The sequence below is a fragment of the Balearica regulorum genome, chromosome 2 (genome assembly GCF_011004875.1).
Source record: "Balearica regulorum gibbericeps isolate bBalReg1 chromosome 2, bBalReg1.pri, whole genome shotgun sequence".
Classification (NCBI taxonomy): domain Eukaryota; kingdom Metazoa; phylum Chordata; class Aves; order Gruiformes; family Gruidae; genus Balearica; species Balearica regulorum.
Genome location: NC_046185.1, coordinates 36040352 through 36061041, shown reverse-complemented (window position 1 = coordinate 36061041; position 20690 = coordinate 36040352).

Sequence of the window (20690 nt, the reverse complement as noted above, 5' to 3'; positions counted from 1 at the left end):
CTGATGCACGGTTAACACCATCACTGTTCCAAGTAGCCTGGTGGCACCTTCAACAACCAACCTGACATGATTTCAGGTTTGTTGCCAGCCTTTCAAGCATCCTAGCATCCTCAATACTGCACTGGGACTTCACTAACACCAAAAGAAGATTCAGACATGGGGATTACCAAGCTAAATTAAGAGAAGGGACAATCTTGCTTCTTTATTTTTCCAGGATACTTCCTCCTATTTCCTCCTTGGAAAGAGCAAATTTAGTTGTTTTATGCTGTACAACACATTTAGTCCAGGTGGCATATAAATACATGCTCAGGATAGACACAATACTGAGAATTTTCAGTAACAGTGTCCCAATTTCAAATGGCTTTATTGGAGCATTCATTGCAACGTAGATAAAATGGACAGTGCCTTTATCTACCAAGCACTCCTTATCCACATGCTGCTTTAGACCATTATAGCTGTGACAGTACCACTAATAGAATGTTTTAATTCAGAGAATACAATTTATTCTCCCTATGGCAAGTCATCTTTGCTCAGATTTTTCCAGGAAATTTAGCTTAATATAGGCACCCAGTATTTCAGCCCAAACAATTAAAGATTTGGCAAACAGAAGAAAACTGTGTCTTTTAACAGAAAGTTTTACCTAATCAAGACAATGTTATCTACGATAGCTTTATAAGCATTTGAAACAGGAACACAGTATCCCAATCCCTAGCAAAAAAAAAACCCAAACCAAAAAATTTGGAAAGGTGACAAAATTTATACAGCAACTCTATTTTTTAAAGTATATGTCCAAATAAACATACCAGGATCTGCATCATATCCTAGATCATGAGATATTATTTCTGTTATGAACAATATTTGAAGCAAAGCAAAAGGACCGAAATTTGATTTAGTATGAAAATAGAGCACAAATGCCAGAAGGACCTATTATTAGCCAAGCCTCCAAAGCAATATTAAGAACTGTTCAGAAATATCTGCTAATTAATCTGCACAGATACCACTTACTGAAGGCCTTATCTACCAAGTAAGTTGCTAGGGCATGGAATAGGTCAGCTGATCAGGATTTACAGGGAACTCTTGTAGAGGGAACACTCATGAGCTTAGTAATGATCCCAGGTAATTAATAAGCTAAGGAGATATTGCAGCTGCTTGATATTTTCAGCTAACACATTTCAGCCAGACAACCACCGGTGTATCTGTGTTGGAAGAGGACATGTGCAGCTCTGTGTGTATCACAGCAAATCCATATGTGGTGCAGACCACTGCTTCATTTCTGCATTCAGCTGTGCTGAAATGGGTATCTTCCACGGAGATTGAGAGACATACAAGAAACACTCCTCACATCGTGCTTTCTTGTCTTTTATGTAAGAATTCAGCTGGTAGGATTAATTCAATACGCTTACAATGAATTGCATGTGTAGAAAATCAGAACTGAGTATTTCTGTCAGAATATGTCTAGCAAAATTGAAATGTGTCATTAAAGGATGATCATTTTGCCAGTTTTCTGGTAATTTTTCAGGATTCTGGAATTCTGTGGGAAAGGAAAAATCCAAGGTTTCTTTGAGATGAAACATTTTGTGTAATTTTTTCCATGGATTTCTATATTTTCTGTTCAGTTCCATTTTATAACACAAAATGAAAAATGAACGTGGAAATAGAATGTTTCTGTTTTCTGTAATTCTCTGTTTCTCATAACCCAAAGCAACAATCTGAATCTTCTTTCTTGACCATGTACTGCATTGAGTCAGAATTAAGCAAAATTTTGAAGTCTTGAAATCATTCAAAAAACTGAAATAATTTTGTACACATACCTTCAAATTACCTATATATATTATACATATACAGCTAAAACATATATTTTTTGATTTAGCAAATTGAAATTTAGGTTCTCCATCATTGAGGATAATGAGAAAAAAAGGTGCTTTCTGTCTGTCTCCTAGCCAGGAGCTGACAGGTTTACCTTTAAGCCTGAGTGTTAGCAATTCAGCTGTGAATCAATTCACCCTTGGTTCCTTGGGGAGGAACAAAAGGTCCTCTGTGCCTGTTCAGACCTACACAGTACCCACTCAAAAGTGTCTCCTGGAACTGCACATAACTCATTGAGCGGGAAAGTTCCCCTTGCCACCCTTGTAGAGATGAGGAGGCTGCAAGGAGGGAATAGAAAAAGCAAGAGCAACCATATGATCAACAGGATTTTTGTGACGGGCGCAGAGAGGATGTGAGCAATATTTCAGCCAGTAGCACAAAATAACAACCCTATGCCTCACAATTTGATGTGGCTTTCACGCTCCCCAGTCAGTCCACCCACACAGAATCTGAATACTCAGGCCAAACATTTCCAGCGGGTGAGTGCTCAAACTCTGTGCACCTGCCCGAGGCCTCGCTCAGCTTGCGTCGGAGCCAGCGCTCTGCAAACACACCCCAGACCAACCTCCACATGGTCACCGGGTGATGCAGACCTCTGTTTGGCCCATGCAGAAGTCCCTATCCTTAAGGAGAAAATATCTTTAAAAAATGTGAACCGGCTCGCTTTGTCACAGTTGTGATATAAATTGAAATTGCTACAAGCCAAGCACATTCTGAGCTGGAATTTCAGCACCTCACTTATCTCAAGCAAAACGTAACACTGGCAGCTAAAAAACAAACATCTGCCAATTCAAATAGACTGTAGAAATAATGTTCTGAAACACAAACACCTTCTGACAGTTTAGCAAGTCTGGGCAGAGCTGGTAGCAACAACTACAGCTGAGCTGCCCAATGCCTACCATTATAAGATGCTGTTTTAAGTTGTTTATAAAACTTTGCCAAGCTTTAACTGTTTGGGCTGAATTTTCCCAGACAAGGTATCTGTCTCGGGCTGACTTATTTTGGAAAGTTTCATTAAAATGAAATCATTTAGAGAAAAGTGCAATGTTATGTTCCTGTTAAAACATAAATAAACTGTACAATAGCTTTGCTGAGAAGTTCTAAGATATTTGTGCTTTGGAAAGAGAACTTCAGAAGAGCCTCAGCAGCCAGGACATGCCTTTTGCTGGTCCTGTAAAAGTCCAGATACATTTTGCCAGGACATAAACTTTGTGCTCGGTAGATGCTTGCTCAAGACTAGTAGCTGAACTCCTGTGAGATCTCGTTTTCACAGAGCACAATCTCACCCTCATCGCCTCCTCCAGCACAGGAGGCAGGTTCACCCTTAACTAGAGCTCTGGTTAATGCAGCTGTAAAGCTGCTCAAAGCCAACACCTTACAGTCAGTCTCAAGGTGGGGAGCCACTAAGTTTCTGTCCCACCAAGAGGTCTGCACCAACCTCACAGGTCTCAAATGAAGAAACATATGGGGCAGCTTCACAAGGATTTGACTCAGGTCCACTGTCAGCAGGTCTCTATTAGGGAAAGACTACACAGACATATGCAGATGAAGCCAGGCGCCTTCCTTACGCATTGTATTAGCCAAATAGATATCAGCACTAAGGAATAGTGGTGGGTTAGCACAGAGCTGTGCCCGAGCTACCAAACCCAGCATCTCTGTAGGTCATATTGGCATGGGCCCAGAAAGTTGCTAATGTTAAAGCAGCTACATGGTTCCCACGTCAGAGGTTGCTTGTATGTGGCCAACTTGAAGCTTGAACAGAGGAATCCAAGAGTGCTTCTGTGCAGCCACATGTATGTATCTTTGACATCATCTCTCCACACCATGTACTGTGGGTGGGTGTGGAAGTGACTTGGACATAGCTCTGTAAGGATATTTGGTGGCCTAGAAGTTGAGAGAGGCTTTAGCCAATGTCTTTGAAACAGAAGTAGCTGAGACTAATTGTACTGGACTCTAAAGGAGACATTTTAAGTCATTCACCAGAGGCTGTAGTTTTCATGGCAGCATTGAAGGACATAATCTTTCCTCATTTGAAGGCTGATCTTGATTGAATGTTTTGCTCTTTCCTAAATGATTTGTGTTTGTCTGACTTGTGATATTCTTCTTTTATTTACACACCAATGCAATTCTGAGTTTTTCAGTATGCAAAAATGCTCAAATTCAGCCACAATTTATTGGGTGTGGATCAGATCTGCCTGGATTAGGTTCTGTGATTTACTATACCGGTACCAAATCAGACGTTTCTCAAGGTTTCCTGCCAGTTTTAAAATGAATGACTATGAAAATGTTCTCCAGTTTTATTTCAAAAAAAGATGAGTGACACCATTGAAATACTGTCTTGCAGAGTGTGAGAAAGGTTTTACTTCTATGGCATCTTCTCTCTGTAGATCATAAAGAACCTCTCTAAGATCATAAAGTTCTCTTTCTAAATAGCCTATAAGGCAGAAAAACATGATCTCTATTTCTTTCTTACAGGAATAATATTCCTGGACTTCTTTGAAGATCCATGCTAAGGCAATAGGAGGTCTTACCTCTTGGTTGCCACTGCTGTCACCACACTACCATTCACCTGAAAAATTTAAATCTAGTGATTTACAGGACAGGAGAAATGTGAATTTACTGTGCACATCATAGCTCTGCTGTAACGGTAGTTCTCCAGTAAAAGTGTGAGATTACTTTGATGTATCATGGCACAACATGACAGGCAGTAATTTATGTCAAATGGATTAGATGTAAGAGGTCAAAGGTAAAATTCTGTCTCTGTTTTGCTATTTAGTATCTGCTAGACAAGACAGGTAGGACCTGCAAATGTGTGACAGTGTTCTGGTCTTGTACAAAGCCAGAAATAAAATGGGTTTTGGGGACTGGTTGTTGCCACATGACTTGGACCAGTGTTTGCAGGAGTTGTGTAGAGGCATCATTTGCTTCAGCACCCATTGACAGAAGTAAATCACACGCTGTAGTGTGCTGATGAGCCTCATTTACCTGAGTTCATATAATTACAAATTTTTTTGTACTGATTGCTTGTTTGTAGCTGGTGTTTTCAGGGAAAAGAATTGAAGAGGGAAAAAAAGGAGAAAAAGATCAGCTAACTGGCTCACAACTGAATGGTGAGCTAGGTATAAGGGGATAGAGACATCTCTCTGTGCTAGTTTTTCTGTGTGTCTTAGTGAGTTGGAGAGCCAGAGATGCATATAAGGAATGGAAACTCTTTTTAGGTCATTCCAAAGAAAACCAATACATGAGAGAAGACCCTCAGCCTCCTCCTTAGATGGATCCTCTGCCAAATTCCACATGGACGTAAGCAGACTGGGAAAAAGTGGATATATTCTGCTGCTTAAAGAAGAGAAAAACTCTAGAGGACATGGCTGTAATACAGTCTCTGTACTGCAAATGACTGAGAACAGGGTACATGCAGGATTCATATGAGCTACTGGGATCAACTGTTTCTGGGAAGCCTTTGCCAATGTCTTAAAAAGGAAACCCGATTGTGGTGCAGAGGCACCACTTACTCTGAACTGCTTTGCGTTGTGCAGCTGAAGCCCAAGCCGAGTCTTTGAAACCAGAACTACAACCTTTGTAAAAATTCAACATCAACAGTATAGGGAAAAGACCAAAGTATTTGCTTTGCAGGGCTTGTGCAGATCAGGACCCTATCATCTGAAAGGCAGCTTATCCCTGGAGGAGAAGACACCAAGTAGTTGGCTTTTTAGCCTAACATCCTCCTCCATTACAGTGTCTTTTGAGAGATTGCATGCAATCGCTATTCTCTCAAAGGGGATCTTAAAGTTTAGCACCTGCTTAGTCTACCCAGAGTCTACCCAGACATGACTACCAACACAGCCAACCTCTGCTGCTTCTGCTCCAGGCTAGGTACCAACTACTCAGGACATTCTTTCAAAATATGAACCAGCATTTTCCTGGGTTTAGAAGAATGGTGGGAATGTCACTGCAACTTTAAAAATATTGTTTTTCCCTAATCATATTAAGTCAGACACACAGAGTGTCATATTGGGAACCCACAGTAAAGACACAGGAAGGACAAGGTTTTGCCTTAAGTGCTATATGTGTAGGATCACAGGACTGTCACTTCTGCTCTCACCATTCCTATCAATATATTGAGATCTTCTTCAGCTGCAGTTTTCAACAGACATTAAAAGGTACTTTTATAGTGTATAATTTTGAAAAAAAATGAGGTATGTGCTCATTTGAAGCAGTTGCTTTAGCCTTCCCCCACTCACCAAAGTGCTTAAGCACATGTTTGGAGTTCAATAGCTTCATGCTAAGCATAGGCTTCAGTGCATTTGTAGACTTGAAACCTTATAACTTAAGCATAGTACAAAGTTTAAAATCTGTCTGATATGAAAGTAGTATAGATATATCAAAGAAAACTGCAATGAGTGCACAGGATCATCAACTTGAAACTGAGATTTTATAGATATTGATTAAAAAGAAAAAAGTTAAGTCGTTCATTAAAAGTTAGGCACAGTAAAGTCAAGAGAGACCTATAAAATATCAAGTTCCTAGTAGCTGACCCTTTTATTTTCCATGACTACGTTGGCAGCAAAAAAAGAAAAAAAAAAAAAAAGAAATACACTCGCGTATTTCTTCTGAGCAACAAGAAATGTGTTCCATCCCACAGAGCCCAAATTCACTATGAGGGACTGACAAACTGAAGGAATGAACACTAACTAGAAAGATCATGCAGACTTGTGCTAAACCGTTTAATAAGTGACTGAATGGGTGAATTATTTATCCAAATTTTAATATCCCATGTCCTTACAAAAGCATTTTATTTTACAGAAAGAAAACAAAAGTAACTATCTTAATAAAACTGTTGTGCATATAGAAAACAAGCTCATATTCAAAAATATGAGTGTTATATGTATACTTAAATAAGGAACTTAAATAAAATGTATTTTTTTATACCTCATATGTACCTCTTCTAATGCTGAATGTTAATTAATATATAAGTTTATCAGAATACTAATTAGCAATAGTGAGAAGGGAGAAGGAAAAACAGAATGTTTGGAGACAATATAAAAAGCAAACATAAAGAAGACAAATTTTAGCTAAGTAATATGCCACCAGCGGAAAAGTTACCGATGAGCATTCAATATTTTAGAATTTCCTGCCTTTAATACATTTGATTTCTCAGTCCAAGTGTAATTAAAAACTACTTCATGTTGTTTTCCCTTTCAGGAAAAAAAAGAAAAAGAAAAAGAAAACAAAAGACCAATTAGGTTTGTGGAGCTTGTAAATCACTTGAGAATCCAAGTAGAATTTCTCAAAAACCTCATGACAAATGTTCCTGACTGAAAACTGTTCATTAAATTATCAGAAAATTAAGCAATCCACCTTCTTCTCATTTTATCCACATTCAGTATATCTCTACATTTTCTTATCAGTTGCACTGAACTTTAGCAAATTAGCCATTTTGTCTGACAAAAAAATTTTCAAGACATAATTGTTAGATTTTGTGTTTATTTTTGGTTTTCTGCTGGTTTTTGTATTTGTTGTAGAAACAGATAAATTAAAGTCCAGTGAATTATTACTTGATTCTGAGAAAACACAACTTCCATTACTCTTTGCTAGCTTTCAACAATCATATTTCATGATACATACACTTTTTTACTGAATATAAGCCAACGATTTGGTATGTTTTCCCTGATCTATACACAGTAAATTTTCTTATCGCTGTTATTAAATAGGATTTTATTTCTGTCCTAAATTCATAGTTTCAGTGCAGTGGAGTCTAAATTTGAAAGTGAAGTTGCAACAGCAAGAAAAAAAATCATTCAGACATGTGAAATGTCAAAATTATAGCTTCTTCTTGCAAAGGAGATGAATTATTACAGGTTCTCACTGTTTCTTACGCAGGAGCAGCCAAAAGAATCTGTGACAGAAAATAAATGAATAGGAATGATTTTTTTTTTTTACTGATCCTTTTCATTTTAGCTATTAGGTAAGGATTTTCCAAAATGAATGAAGCCATTGTCAACTTGCCCTTGTATTTCTGGTTTGGTGTTTTGTTGTTTGTTCTTTTTTTAATTTGGTTTTTAGGGGGCTGTTAGTAAAGGTTGAGGAGAGAAGCAGTGTTCAGGATGAAAACACATAGCTTTCAAAACCAGGAGAACAATCTACTCACATATAAACACAATGTGTCCTTTCCTTAAGAATAAAGGTACAATAAAGCAAGCAAAACAAAGAAATTGTTATTCGCCTATGAGAATGCCACCCACTAAGCCAACCAAACAGCTCTCCCCAGCATAGATCTGACTCCCTGACAGTCTGGCCCTGTGTCAAAAGGATAACCTTAGTAAAAAAATCTAAACTCTATCCTCCACGGTGCATGAACATATACAAACCAGCTATTTACAGATGTTCGAGGAAGTCAGTGACGATGTCCTGAAAAGGTACGTTTTAAGTCTCGCCAGGTGGAATTTCTAAAGAGCTACTTGGACAAATTCTTGAGAGCAGTCAGAGCTTGTCTGCACCACCCAAGTGGCATCTGTGGTCACAAATCAGCCACATACTGCTGGTCAGGAGCCCTATGCTACTATAACCCCCCTGCCCCCTGGCACCACTTTCCTGGCATATCCCTGTCCCTGCCAGGTAATCGTTCCTCTTCCAACATGCAGCCTGACTGGGGCAGTGCTGCCATTGAGCCATTTTACTCGGTCACAAGTAGCTGTTTGTGACATTGACTAGTCTTAGGTCTGGGACTGACCTTCGCAAACCCCTGGTTGTCTGATCTCCTCCCCTCACTCTGGCAACTGTAAGGCAGAGCACTGCTTGGTGCAGAAGACACCATCAACCACCATGCCTTTGTTATCTCCCTGTCAGAGGTAGCTGTAAAGGGTAACTCCTGGTCATGTCAGTCTTACCCAGAAGGAGAATTTCCAGAGGGGTAAGAGGAAGAGGAGGAAAAAAACCCACACTCTTGTACTGAAGAAGCTTTCAAGGCATGGGACTGGATGGCAAGGAGACCCATTTCATAATTTTTAAAAATTGTTGGCACAAGCTTCTGAAACTGTTTTTTCCAGTGCTCCAATGTCTCCATTAATTTGAATCAAGCTTACTAGAATTTTTTTGTGGGATTGGTACAAGCACATTAAAAATCAACCCAAGCAATTCCAGGGGGAGGTTACAAAGTAGAACTAGAAAAGTTAGATTAGCACGAGGCTGAAATTCAGCTTTAAAGACTGGGAAGTACTCACTCATACGCCATTTTACAAAGAGGCAACTACATGAGCCTGGACAGTTCTGGGATAATTCTGCTGAGCAATATACCTATGCCGTACCAGTATCTTTGCAAACAACAGGGATCAACTCACAATTTTACAGTGACTTACACATCCCCATCCAATTTATAAAGCTACCTGAATGCTTGAATTTTCAATACATATCGTATATTAAAAAGCAGAGACCATTGAGAGCAGGTATGGTTTCTTGCCCTCTTCTCCCCTCCAGATCCCAGAAGGTCTTCCACATTGGACTTTATTGTGACATGCAATGGTAAAAATGAGGTAAAAGCAAGGCAGCCAAGCCTTGGCAATATTGACTATTGATCCAGCTGTGCAGAGTCAGATTACTTGGAAAACAACCCTTCAATTTTTCACTCCAGTGATGCTGCAGGGCAGTTGCTTTTAGGATCATTACCCTTGTCTGTAAAATAGAGGAATGTGAGAATGTGTTTGAGTAAATTCTGAACCCATTTGAACTTTGTGGGTTTGAAACTTAGTCCTAGAGTCAAACCATTGCTTTCCATGAACACATCACCTCCACAGCTAACCAGGGCATTCACACCTAGGCTGTGGTTTAGCTGATCCATAAATCATCCATAAATCACCGTAATGCTGTAATGAGTGTACTGAGTAATACCCATGTTACCAACACCTTATCACATATAAGGGTTGCTTTAAGATAGGAAAATCCATTATACTTTCTCATTTTACTAATTGGCAAAGAAATTAATGTCACTGATGTGCTAGCAAGGGATGCCAGAGCCCTGCCTCTTCAGCAAGGCAGCTCTGGAATGAAGAGTATAGGTGCTGATGCAGTGTTTGGATAGCAGGAGCTTTAAGCTTAGGGGCAGAAGCTGAACAGAAACCAGCCATAGGCCGACTGGTGTACAACTTGTCCACACTCATGAGTTTCCCTTTCATTTTTGTGTCCCACAATATTCTAAAGAAGGAAGACAAGTCTCATGTAAGGGAAATGTTAAAGGTAAGAGTGGCCTTAATTCATGAAAAGGCCCAAGTAGCAAAAGTGTGGGTAGGCCAGACATGCAGTAACGGCCAGAGTGACGAGCAAGGGAAGTTGTGGGGACATTTTGAATGACGAAAGTTTCATGAGGAAGATTTTATCCAAACATTTTTTTCTTTCTTTTTTTTTTTCCCCATATCTAATTGCTGTTAACTTAGCCTCTGCAATGAAATAGTCCTTTTCCCTCGTTCTTTAAAGACAATAATGAGATGTGGCAAATTTTTTGAGGATTGGTGCCATCTCTGAGAACTCAACCGCCCATATCTCAGCAAACTAGATCACCCAAGTCTGGTTTTCATTGGACATTTCATTTTAGGAGATTTTTTGGAGAGGACATCAACACAGAAGAGACACTCCTGAAACAGATACCGTGAAATAGAGAAAAAAAAATTATGAAATATATTGGAATAAGAATGAAATGGATAGGGTTGAGGGGGCATAGCAGTGCATTGTAAAAAAGAAGCAACAAACAAAAAGATAGATATTTCTTTTATACACAAGTCTAGGAAGGATACTTCATGGAAATAAAACTTGGACAAGATCTCAGTCTCAGTAGGCACCTGGGCTTATGACAGAAAGCAAGGGATGATTCTGAGACTGAGCTGGCTTAACTGCTGAAGAATGGAACAAAAAAAGCTAAATAAAGAAAATCAAAAAGAAAGAAAAAAGGGAGAAAAGAAAAAGAATGATGAAAGAAAGCTTCAGGAATGGAGAAAGTCCATCTCAGACAGCAAAACAGTCCTTAAAATCAAACAAGGGAAATATTTAAATTGTCTTCCCAGTCCGAGGTATATTAAGCACATGGAATGTCCTCAGAGGAAAGAAAGAGTGGCTGTCAAGATATGAACTCTGGCTCAAGAAGTTGTTGTTTTAGACCAGTGACTGCTGGAAGGTGGGAAGGTATGTCAGACAACGATCCCTCTGTGTTCACCCTATTTGTTATATTCCTTCCCTAAGCATTTGCTATTAACCACTCTCAGAGACAGATTACCAGACAATGCAGACCTTCAGTCTGACCCTGCGCTGCACCTCTTAGCTTTTAAGACCAAAAAGTGATGCATGAAATAAACCCAAGCAGCAAGGATTTAAACACAAGTGGCCATAGTGTCTAGATATTTGGATCTATTAAGAAGTGTGTGATCAAAAGCCAAATCCCTGCTGAGGAACCAAAATTGATGAGATCAGTCCAGACATAGGGCTCTGATTCAGCTCGGCTTTCACACTACAAGTTGTAAAGTAATTTATCACTGAAGAAACCCACATATTTGTATCACATTAGCAGAAATTTCCCATGAATAAAACAAAGGATTTTATTTTGTAACTTTCCTTCAAACATAAGAAGTCTCAGAGTAGTCTCCTGTCCCCCATAAAATGAAGAACAAAGATTAATTTTCAATTTACGCAGTAATTTTTACAGTCAAGCGTAACAAATAAGGTAACATATTTTCCAGATGTCCAGCGCTCCAGAGGCACTATTACCAGGACTAGGCTGCCCTCTCTTGTACAGAGGGAGATCTACACCTGGACGTAGTTTTTCAGAGTTAAAAATACATGAGAGGCTGCTGTGCTCTGTACAAGAGGAGGGGAGGTATAAAATTTCCATTGTCACACCAGAACTAATCAAATGAGGCTATAGTGTTATTATGTAAAGCTGATCCTTTTAGTAATTAATATATTTATGACGTTTTTAGAAACTATTTCATTTCAGGCTTTTCATCTCTGCAGGTAACACAGTTCCCTCCTTGCAGACTGCACAGTTTATCCGTAAACCCTACTTACCTTAAATACAGGGGCTAAAATATACCCCACAGAGTCCTTTGTGGTTCCAATTTAGAAGGAAACTGGAAGATCTAAACTTTAACTGCCTCAGCTGTCCTTCCTTCAGCCTTGCTCCACTCCCTCTGTACAATCCCACAGTCAGCCGTGATTCCTGTTAGAAACCTGCTGAATCCTAACCCCTTCTGTGCTGTGCAAAGTAACAGGACACTCCATGAATTGAGGGATTTGCCCCTTTCTTCTGCAACACTTTGTTTTTACTTGCTGCACAATAGCAAATCAGGGGGAAAAAACAGACAGTTAAGCAGTCTGTTTGGGTCATTAACCATTTAATTCTTCCTGAGAAATGAAACGAAATTAACTTTTTTCTTTCTTAGGTAAGATGACATGTTCATTTCTACAGTGATTTCCTAGACTTAGTCTCTCTATTCTTTAAATTTTGTCATAAAGGTAAAATTGTTCCCACCCAATTTGAGATACTGAATGAACAGGGTACACTAAGAATTTTCTGTTACTAGTGATAATTTCTCTAGCTCTTGACTAGCTTTACATTGGTAAAGGTGAATTCTTAGTGATCACACCTAACAGCCTTTTCTCTGTGTAAGTATATGGTATATTATGACCACTATGCCTTATACCTCCTCCTCAGTTAACTTATTTTCATTAGTCTCCTGGCTACTGACCCAAGGTGCTCCTATCATCCTTAATTTCATCCTAAAAGCTGGTACATTGACTGAATGGGATTTCAAATATTGTCAAAAATTAAAATGGCAGCTCCTTAGGTAAGAAGCAGCCAGAACAAACTAATACATCTCCTATTCCAAAGATAGGCTCTGTGCTACTGAACGAAGACCAGAAATATGAGATGTATAAAAGAATCAACTAGCACAAATCCTCTGAATACCTCGGACAAGAATGGGAGGTCCCGTTTGTTTGGTTTGGGGTTTTTTTCACTGTGATGCCCAGCACAGCTGAGTGAGGCAGAAGGTATTAATACATGAGACACAGGTAAGTAGAGTAGCAGAGCTACAGCATAGGCAGTGAACCGAACCTTGACTTCACACCCCTAAAGACCTGGCCAGCATGGCTGTGGAAACTTGGTGGTAATAGGTCATTAGCGGACTACCTCCCACCTTGAACCAGAGGAGCCAGAAAGGAACTGTTGAATCACAGTTCCCTCCTTGGTCTTCTAAAGCAGAGAATGCAGTCTGAATCTAGACCTACTTTGGGAAAATATGAATAAAATGGCAAAAACTGCAATGACTTGAGCCTTCTCACTGGGAAAACAGTTCCACACACACACAGCCTTTCATTTTCCCCAACAACAGTGTCAATTAATGTCCTGTATGGCTAAGCATTTGCTTTAACCACACTGCTTGTAATTAGCAGTGTCTATTAATACTAGGCATCTGAGACCTGCAGGGTTCGAGTAAAAAGTGCCAGGGCTCAAGTGTTTATGAGCAGTTCATATACAGCAGGAAATTTCTTGTTTTTCTTGAACAGTTGCCCTGTCTCTACTTGCCAAAAACTGCATGGTGAATAGTCATTACCCAATTTAATAGAGATGTGGGCTAAAATTTCTGCTACCTGGTTTTACACATAGGCTGTGGTTAAAGGGAAAACAGAGAAAAGTCTCATTGCTTACATGTCGGTATGTAATTTAAGTGAAAGCAAGAAGTTTAAGTAAGTCACTCTATGTCTACCATCTTAAAGTAGGCTTTTCAATTCTTTGCAATGCTTTGGATTAGTGATAGATGGGAACAAATCCTGCAGATCCTACCACCATCAATTTTTATGGCAATTCAAATGCTACTCTGAAGATGAATTTTTCCTTTCACGTATATATTTAATTTTGATTACCAGTATCGATTTTCATTCTGATAGTTTCATGTTGCAACACAAATCATTAAAACAGAGGAGCTTTGTCTCCTCCCTTTCTTTGTGTTGTATATTTAAAAAATTGGCTTCCATACCTTCTTATTCTCTGCATTTATGATAATTTTAAAGTGTTGGATTTTATTCAGGATGAGAATGAGTGGATTCTAATTCACGGGGAACAAAATAACTCTGTCATTATCCTGTTTACTCCTATGTTCTACTCACAGGACCACAGACACTTTTCGAAGACAGGCATTAACACTATGCTAACAATTTGGTATATCATCATACTATTTGTTCTTGCTTAGTTTTAAGTATGTAGTTTGAGTTTGTTTACAGCTCTGCTCAACAGACTAGGAATTAGGTGAGTTATCTGAGCTCAATGCACAAGGCTTAGGTCAATTTACTACATGGCACAATGTCCCTTAGAAAAGAATAGCAGAAACTGAAAGGAAAGTGTTCTGAAGAGTGAGACAGTCTATCTCCAACTTCACTTTATAAAACTCAGCCCTCCATCAAGAGATTTATCTACATTGTACAGATAAAGCCTATGTGGAAAAGGATTTTTCTGTAGGTTTTTGGGTTTTGGTTTTTGGGTTTTTTTTTTTTTATTATTTATTTCTCTTTACCTTACATCTGGATATTTAGAGTCAGTCCATTCTGATTATTTTAAAGTGTATCGTTCTTCATATGAAAAAATCCAGGGACAGTTTTATTTTCCCCCAAGCTTCAACAGTACTCATGTTAAGTGTTTTTCAGTGCGGTCATAGATATTGAGAGGTTTTTGTTTGTAACAGCACAGAGGGAATGAAAGGCACAGATTTGGTAGAACACGAACGGGTACACAGTCCTCTCATTAATTAGTATCACTTATATACATGACACTCTTGTAGAAGCAGTATAGAAATATTTCTTTTTCCTGCTTCAAAGAGCACCAATCAGAAACCAGGAGAGGTAGAAATCCATTTCAAGTTTGTAATGTTGACTTCTAGAGCAATTATAGCAAAATCAGAAAATATGAAAAGTGATTTAAGAGCCTCAACATATAAACACACAGAATAAAAACACACTAGGCTTCTTCCATAGAATAGCTCAGCATTACAGCAAGGATATTCACATTTACAAAACATCAAGAAAAAGAAAAAAAAAGGAAAAAGAAAATGTAAAGAAGAGAAGGAGAAGGAGGAGAAAAGAAGAGAAGGAAAGAGAAAGAGAAAGAGAAAGAGAAAGAGAAAGAGAAAGAGAAAGAGAAAGAGAAAGAGAAAGAGAAAGAGAAAGAGAAAGAGAAAGAGAAAGAAAGAGAAAGAGAAAGAGAAAGAGAAAGAGAAAGAGAAAGAGAAAGAGAAAGAGAAAGAGAAAGAGAACAGAGAAAGAGAGGAGAGGAGAGGAGAGGAGAGGAGAGGAGAGGAGAGGAGAGGAGAGGAGAGGAGAGGAGAGAGAAGAGAAGAGAAGAGAAGAGAAGAGAAGAGAAGAGAAGAGAAGAGAAGAGAAGAGAAGAGAAGAGAAGAGAAGAGAAGAGAAGAGAAGAGAAGAGAAGAGAAGAGAAGAGAAGAGAAGAGAAGCAAGGCAAGGTGGGAGGGAGGATGGAAGGAAGGAAGGAAGGAAGGAAGGAAGGAAGGAAGGAAGGAAGGAAGGAAGGAAGGAAGGAAGGAAGGAAATCTGCTTGACACACTGCCTAAATAAAAGATTTCAGACACAACAACACGTTGATCCAAATTCATATTGTGTGCTCACTACTTAGAAAGGAAAACTAAGCCTATTTTCCTATGTCTATGCAGTCAAAATTTGGGCATAACACTTCTTTTTTTTCTGCTAAAAGCAACAAACAATAGTATGTGAGGCCGTTTGTTTGATGGCTGTCTAGGAAGAAATTACTGAGGCACAGATTACCTGTATTCATTTGCAGTTTAGAGGTGGCCTCCTCTATGGATGTCTTCTTCCTTGCCCAAACAGGCATTAATTATCTCCCTAAAGACAGATCAGAATGAAGATCTGATGGACATGAGGGCAACTGGCCACTGTTGCACTTTCTCCTGCATCGTATGAGAAAGACTGGATTTATATCACTGAGGAGAGCAGGAGAAAGAGGTGGAAGATGAATCAGCATCACATTTGTGTCTGTTGTTCCTGGCAGACCACAGGGGGCTCTGGGGACCAGTGCCTGAGGGTAAGTGGGCTGAGGATTAGTAAAATAGCTGGGAAAGGACAAGAGGAGGACTTACGCACTTTTTCCGTACACCCTGGGAGCAGTAAAAAAATAAAAACATACTTCCAACCTCTGTTTCCCTCCTTTCAACCTATTTTTCCCTCCTACGAAGTTCCTGGAAAGCATACAGTGGTAGGTGAAGGAGAAGTCTTGTGAGCAAAAAAAAAAAAAGAAATCAAGGTCTATTGAAAAAAAGGTAAACCCAAAAATCAGGGCCGGATGACTTGGCATAATGCACATATTTTTAATAGCTGCTGCAATAATTGCAAAAGGTGGTGGTGGATTTGTCAGATGTGGAACAATTCTTCTCTTGAAGATGGGTTTTAGTCAGACTAATTTCTGTGGAAATGGAATTAGGCAAGAGCCTAAGATTTATGCAGGCACGTGAGAGATGCTAGTGTGCCTTTTTTCAATGAAATTGTTTAAAGGTGAAAGAAATGACAAGAAAACCCAGACCCAGTCTAACTAAAGACTGGATAGATAGTATTTACCCATGAGTTTGGAGAGTAAAATTGCTTTTCCCGTAGAGATTTTCCTCCTCCTTGAGCTTAAACTAATTCTAAAGGGAAAGAAGATGATTATAGAGGTAAAGAACAATATTCAGAAGTTTCTTAAGCTAGCAGACATAAAAAATAGAAACTACAAGCAGATATATTGTGAAATGTCAGAGTATATAGAAAAAACAATGGTTTAATCTTAGGAACAATCAATACTGATACAAAAGGCACAGGTAGCTGGCTGCAACAGCTTCTCCAGCTATAACAATAAATAATTTCCATTTTAACTTCTCTATGGCCTACAAAAATCTGGCAGACTTTCTGCTCTCTGAAGCCACTATTACAATTACAGGTAATTTAAATTTCAAGCAAAGTAAATATGTATAAAACTGCATCCTCCTCCCTGAAGGTGGATTTTGATGTACATTAGCAGGTGTTCTGAGAATCCTAAATTGTCATAACTGTAATTCATCAAATAAAGAGAAGGGTCGGGTATCAGAATAGTACTACAAGCACAACAAAAACCCCCTTAGCCTTTAAATTTCTGTAACTCATAGAGTCTTTTGTTCTTAAAATTGCTTCATATGAGGATGGAAGCCATAGGAAAATAAATCTAGTTGTCTGACTGTGGATTAAGACATGGAATGTGCAAACAAAGGAATTGTTAATGCGTTTGAACACTTGAAAAGCCAAATTCCCCCAGATGCCAACCTCTGGGCAGCTGAACGCTTTATCTACCTTTATCTTTTTTTTTACTTCTGTGTAATATATTTCTAAAATGTTCTTTCATACATGCCTGTCCTGGTTTCAGCTGAGAGGATTGATTTTTCTTCATAGTAGCTAGCGTGGGGATAAGTTTTGGATTTGTGGTGGAGACAGCATTGATAATATAGAGATGTTTTTGTTCTATGGACTTATTGTTGAGCAGTGTTTACATGAGGCCAAGGCCTTTTCTGCTTCTTGCACTGCCCTGCCAGCGGGATGGCTGGGGGTGGTCAAGAAGTTGGGAGGAGACACAGACAGGACAGGCGACCCAAACTGACCAAAGGGATATTTCATACTATATGACGTCATGCTCAGTTTATAAGGAGCTTGGGGGAAGGGGGGGGGGGGGTGGGGGGTGGCGGTAAATAGAGGTAATAGAGGGGTAAAATGTTTGTACGTATGCTTTATTGGAAAAAATAGAAGATACAATATTATATTATTATGTTTTATATATTAATATATAATATATTATATAATTACAAACATAACATTGTGTAAATTTAGAAAATAATTTTGAGACAGATTTCACATAAACAAGTGATTGGGATATCAGAAAAGTTTCATCACTTGTGTCTATCTTTAATTAAAGTATTTTGGATTCTGAAGTACTGAGAGCCTGTTTTTTAAAGCAATTTTTCTCCCATCCCAAACTGAACGTAATTGTTTTCTCACTCTATTGCTGCCCTTAGCAAACATATGGGCCAGATAAAAAGGAAGGATGAAAACCATACTGGTTCAGACTGGCAATTCAGTGCAGTGTATTAAAACAGAACACAGTACAGTGGGATTCAGTATGTGTTGGTGATATATGCAGACACTATTCATTTCTAGCCCCAGCATTTTAAGTACTTATTTTGAAAATATGTTGCTTTGATTAGGGAAAAGTTGTTTAAAAATATTTTGGAGGTTTTTAATATATTCTTTGGGTTTTTTTGTTTTGGGGTTTTTTTGCCCTCTCCTGAATGATGGGGTAATGAAATTTAGTATCAGCTGGTATTTTAAAATTCTAAAATAAGTGCTCTTGAATAAGTGTCACAAATAAAGCAAGTTGTGGTGTGCTGTGGTGTAAAACCATTACTGGCATGAATTCAGGCAGAACAACATTACATCAAGCCATGAAGTGTGGCTTGTGTGAGTTGCATGGTTTAGTCTAACTGAGTAAAAAACATCGCTCTTTTTACCTTGGGTTTTATAAAATGGCAAAATATGAGCATTGCAGTGTTCAGAACTAGCCCCTTACAAAGATTACATTCTACTCCCTCTCTTTGCTTGAATTCTTCCAGACTTCATGAAATAAGAACCAAATGATTTTTTTGGGCAAATCACTTCAACCTCCAGTTAAATTTCACATGCTTACCTGCTAGTTGTACCAGTTTTCCCACACAGCCTAAATGCATCCTCTTGAAAGATATTTTTCATCATAACAAATTCAGTCTCCTCAGAAAAATGCCTTCACATTAAGTGCCCTTTGACATAAATAGTGAACTGCTGGATATAAAGGATTGCTCTAGGTACAAATGAATGTGAAAAAATGTTACTGGTAAGCTTAAAAAGGTCATACAAGTACATTATAGCTCTAGGATGGTTTGATTTGAACACATTTGTCTACACATGCTCAAGCAGGTCCATATGCAGCTACGTGTGCATATGGAGTGTCAGCGAGTGTCACACTTTGACTCGAAGGAGGAGCTCATTAAGGCATCCCTTCCTCCCATTGCCCCAGCAAGTCAGAGGGAAGCTGGATCTCATACCTCCACTGTGGTTCTTGGATGCCCACCTCTCAGACAGCAGGCACATGATATTCTCCACCATCACAGTGAGATGCCTTCGTGCCACCATATTTTGGAGGTGTTGCAGCTTGGCAGTATCACTACTTCTGACCTGCAAGACATAAAAAGGTATACACAGGTTACGCCTGCCAGGCATAAATAGGAAAGGTGCAATCCAACTGAACTCAAATTGTATGCCTACAATGTGTCAGCAAAATCATTTACATTAGTGCCAATGACTTAGACTTCCTTACTAAATCTGAGGGTATGAAGTGGTCATTGCTTGTTGAAACCTGTCCTTTCAAAAAGTCATTCTTTATACAAGTTCACCACTCTTTGGTTTCCAATTCACACTGGAATTGGAAACCAATTCCACTGCTTTTTTAAGGCCATTTTTGAGGGCCAGCAGCAGCAGTGTTGAGTGCCCAAGGAGCAAAGGGGATAGCCTTTTCAAGCTTAAACAATGAGACACCAAGAGAAAAAGAATGCCTTATTATTTAACTAAAGGCATCCAAAATATATGCTTAAATTAGGAAAGAAACTAGGCACCTCCTATACAGTGAGTCATAAAAAGTAGATGTCTGGAGGGCAAATCAGCAGGCTTCAGTTTCTCTGCAAGTGATCTTAGCTGCTATCAAAATTATATGCCTAAAATTAGAAGGTGTGCATATTCCCCACAGTTTTAAAAGTGAATATATTGCTTGGTGTCACTTTACCAGAAACTGGCAAACCACATTGTAAATTTACAATTTGCTGTTTAAAGGGACAATTTTTTTCATAGAAGTGTAAAAATTTCAGTGACAAGAGTATTTTTTTTTATTATTTCTTACTGACTTGAATGGAAAATACATGATCTGAAGCACAAAGCACTTCTGAAATGTTCTGTAATAATTTCTTGTAGTTGTTTCATACTTTGGTTATGCACAGAAACAGGTTTATATTCTGAGAATCTACTGGGTCCAAGGCACTTTCAGCAGCCACGGTTCTAGGATGTTCTACTCTTGGAGACCTCAGCTGAGATTCCACAGCTAATTCTCTTGAATACTGAAAACTTTCTTGGCCTTTTCTTGCTTTCTTGGATTAAAACTGAAAAGAATAAAGATTCAAATGAGCATTTAATCCCACAGCAGGACTTATTACAGTGGCAGAATGATGGCTTCAGGCAAACTTAAATACCAACATATGTAAACAATCGCTGCTGTGTTTAGCAGATGTATAGTTCTGAATTACAAAAAATAATTCTGGGATAAAATGTGGTATTACCCTGGGGTCCATTGTATGTGGTAACATAGAACAGAGATGGAGAGACGGGAACTGGGAGAAACTGTGTGTCACAGGTATGGGGCTCTCTGGTGATACATTGATTTGGAAGTAATAGACTCTGTCCCTTCCCAAGGTGAAGAGTAGTAGTCGTCTTCTGTCCCCAAGAGTGCACCTAAGAATACTGGAAAGAAAACAATGATTCCACATTTTCTCAGATACCCTTAGTTATCAATGGACCACGGCTAACAAGATGTAATGAGGCAGATGAGAGGAGTAGGCTTCGTACATCCTGATTCACCTTCCAGTCAGGGCAACCCAATCTTTCACCTCCAAGTCCGTTGTAGACTATATGAAGTGGGCTCGCCTAAAGGGTCTCACTACCAGCTCTGTAAAGCCTGTTGC